This window comes from Otolemur garnettii, unplaced genomic scaffold, assembly GCF_000181295.1.
Source record: "Otolemur garnettii isolate 467f Iridium unplaced genomic scaffold, OtoGar3 scaffold00116, whole genome shotgun sequence".
Classification (NCBI taxonomy): Eukaryota; Metazoa; Chordata; class Mammalia; order Primates; family Galagidae; genus Otolemur; species Otolemur garnettii.
In genome coordinates this window covers 3,683,091-3,687,105 of record NW_003852511.1, presented here as the reverse complement: position 1 = coordinate 3,687,105, position 4,015 = coordinate 3,683,091, and positions in this window count along the sequence as shown.

Below are 4,015 nucleotides of genomic sequence, written 5' to 3'. Positions count from 1 at the left end.
ATTAATAAAATCATGATGTGCATCTTATACTTTTATCTTTGTCCACATTTTTTACTATATCTTTACCACAATTCCTTAGAGGAGAAATTACTGAAACTCAAGATAGGCACCGTTTTAAGGTTCTCATTAAGTATTTAAGCTTTTTCCCCCCAAAAGAACTTCCCGAGTTATACTTCCACAAGTTGCAGGTGTGGGCTGAATTCTCTGTACTGTCTCCAGCATTGTTTCAGCTCCTCAGCTTAACCCTTGCCTCCACCCCTGGAGAAGAGGAGCCCCGGAGCTCTGTAGGCTTCAACCCCCCTGTCCCAGCAGGGTTGACCTGAGACTGGGCTCAGTTCATTTCCTCCAAGTGTTTCTTCGACACCTTTGTGGGCAGAAGCAAGGATGAACCGCAGAGATCTCAGTGCTCCTGGAAAGACCCCATAACAGCCTCCTCCCTGAGCAACGTGCCATCACTACAGCCCGCCTCTTAGACTAACGGAACCACGCCCCCCTGCCCTTTGCCACAGATTCTCAGGTCATCTCTCCATCCCCATACAGCTCAGCTGCCTGGACCCACCCTCTATTCCTCCTCACTTTTGAAGACCCCTCAGTGGGTCATCATCTAAATCCCCTGTATCCTTAACCTCCTGCTTGGCCACTCCTGTGCTCTTCTTGCTCAAACTAGAAACTGGCTCTCCCCTATGTTCCCTGCAGACTTTCTACATTATAGCTCATTTTTAAAAATTTTATTATTTATTTATTTTGCTCATTTTTTTCTTTCACATGTCTTGAATGGCTTCATCTGGAGTGGTAGATATATGCTGCTTTCCCCCTACTCATGCTTCCAGAACATTCCTCCTCCCTCCTCTCTAAATGCCCCAACTTTAAAACTTGTGCTGCTGAACGTGAGCTACACCTCCTGGCTTCCATCGTCTACTTCTCCCTGGACCACTTCTCTTCACTTATTAAAGATTTTTAGCCTGTGCCTCTCTTCTCTAACACAACACATGTCATAATTTCTGGTGACATCAATACCCACGTCGGTGGTCTTTCAACTATTCTGTTCCTTGTCCTCTTCTCCAATGCAGTGTTCTTCATCCCGCACTCACTGTGCCTCACAGCTGTCCACTCACGGGGTTCTACCCAGAGGGGTGTCATTCCTAGTAATTGTATCTCGGCCATAATCTCAACATCAAGCACCTATTCACCAGCTACTCCCTCTTCTCTTTCTAGTCACCCCCCAGCACCCCAACTGTGTTTAGTCTCCAGCAATTCATTGATTCTGTTTGATTCTATCCATGCCTAAAACCTTGCAGTCACCCTTGCTGCTTCTCTCGTATGCTCTATAAATCTGCTTGGCTGTCCTTTGAAATGATGAGTCAACCATTTCTTACCAAAGTAGGAAGTGCCTGCCTGCCTGCCTTCCTTCCTCCCTTCCTTCCTCCCTTCCTTCCTCCCTTCCTTCCTCCTTTCCCTCCCTCCCTTCCTTCCTTCCCTCTCTCTTTCTTCTTCGTCTTCACTCCTTTCTTCTCTCTCTCTCTCAATCAACTTGACTTCCAGAGTAGTTTTGGGTTCACGGCAAAATTGAAGGGAGAGTATCGAGTTTTCCCTTCTGTCCCCTGCCTCCCCCCAGAAACATCCGCATACCAGAGTGGTATGTTTGGTATCATCCATGAGCTGCATGTTTTCTCCTCACACTGTTTACCACCATCCAACACACTATTCACCTACTTAGTAGTCTACTGTCTCTTACCTTCCCCTCTCCGATGTAAGCTCTCTGAGGGGACAGGGCTGATTTCTTTTACTATGGAAACCCCAGGCATGCCTGATGTGGTAGGCACTCAAAAATATATAGTTTGAATACGGAAAAATTCGATAGGCCAACAAAACCCCTTTGATATTTTGCCGTTTGATTTTGCACTTCTTTGATTACTAATGAGCTCAAACATCTTTTCACATAGCTGGCCATTCATATTTTTTGCAAATTGTCCTATATATATATATTTTTTTTTTTACCTATTTCCCCCTGGAATGTTAGTATTGGCCTTATTAATGAAGTGCTTTACCTGTGAAAGATCTTAATCTTCAGAACCGTATTTAGCCAGTTATTTTTGCCCTTGATTTGGTTCATATACTTTGTGTATTTTGCCTACAGAAGTTTTAAAAGCTCTGTGGTTAAGTATGCCAGTTATTTTCTTATATATTTTTCCCCCATTATGTTTATATTTAGACCATCCTTTCCCACCCCAGTGCCAGTTAAATAATCACTGACATTTTCTTCTAATTCATTCACTCAGCAAATACAAAGCACTATTGAGATAAGGCTTTATTTCACAAGCTAGGAATAAAACTGTAAGCAACCGGACCACAGAGTCATTTAATGTTCTGTGTTTAACTCTTACATTCCACTAGAAGTTTTTAAAATATAAAGTATGATATAAAGGTCTAACTTTGTACTTTTTCTTTTCTTTTTTATTTTCCACCTCCGGCATATGGGGCCAGCGCCCTACTCCTTTGAGCCACAGGCTCCTTTTTCAAAGTAAACTTTTCTTGAAGTATAGCATCCATACAGAGCCGTGGCCAAATCATAACCAGACATCTTATAGGACTTGCTGAGCACATCCTCGTAGCCACCACCTAAGCGAAGCAGCAGAGGTGGCCCACACCCCAGCAGCTACCCCACTGATTCCTCTCCAGAGGTCCCCACTCATGTGACCCCAATCATCATAGATTAGTTTTTGGACTTTATAAAAGTGGGAAGCTACACAGAAATGGAAACTTTAATTACCGGCTTCCTTTGCCAACTCAGGCTTGTGAGACACTTCCAAGTTATTGAGACGTCTCTTCACAATCATTTGTTGTGTGTGCATCTTTACAATGTCCCACATTTCCATTCAGAACCTTGATATAGATCTTTATGAAATCCAATCTTTTGCATGCACAAGAAAATTTAGATAATGCTTTTTTGATAGGATTGCAACTTGGTAATTACGGCTTTGCATGCTACTAAGAATAAATTTTCCAGCATATTCTTTATCTGATTGTGGTTGACAAATGCCAGGTAATTTATAGATATAATATATGTCATTTTACATACAAAATATTTAAACCGGCTTGTTTTGATTAGTGATAAGGTGACCATGTTTCCATGTGGTCACTGACCACTTTAATTTCTATTTTTTGAACTGCTTCTTGTTAATTTTAACAATGTTTATATTGTTTTCCTTGTCAATTTTAACAATTCTTTATATTTTAATGAGGTCTTGGGAATATATGGTATAAGCATTTTCCCAATTCATAAGTCTCTTAACTTGTTGATTATATTTTGACATATTTAAAGTGTCTACAAATGTGAATCTATAATTTGTTTCTTTGTGATAATTTCTTTGCTTTTATTTTTAGAAAGCTTTTTTATCAAATGATTTATTCTCCTCCTTTTTTTGAAGTAATACCTCTATTATATACTATACATATTTGTGTCTGTTTATAGACTTAATATTTCATTTCATTGGTACGGCTAGGTATAGAATTATAGGATTTAAATTATGGCTCTATAAAACATTTTGATTTCTCTCAGTGTGAGTTGCTTTTTCTTTTTCCACCTTTCCAAATAATGTTGCCTGTTCTCATTTTTTATGGTAAGTGAAATGTTCGTATCATTTCATCAAATTCAAAAAAAAAAGTAAAATCCATTTGGATTTTTAAGGAGCATTGCATTAAATGTGTAAATTATCTCAGAAGAGTTTACATCTTTCCATTGTTTACTCTTCTGCTCGGGAAATTATCTCTTGATTTGTTCAAATATTCTTTTATGTCCCTCATTACATGTTTAAAGTTTTCTTCATAAGAATCTTGTGCTTGGCTTGGCGCCTGTGGCTCAAGTGGCTAAGGCGCCAGCCACGTACACCTAAGGTGGTGGGTTCAAATCCAGCCCGGGCCCACCAAACAACAATGACGGCTGCAACCAAAAATAGCCGGGCGTTGTGGTGGGCACCTGTGGTCCCAGCTACTTGGGAGGCTGAGGCAGGAGACT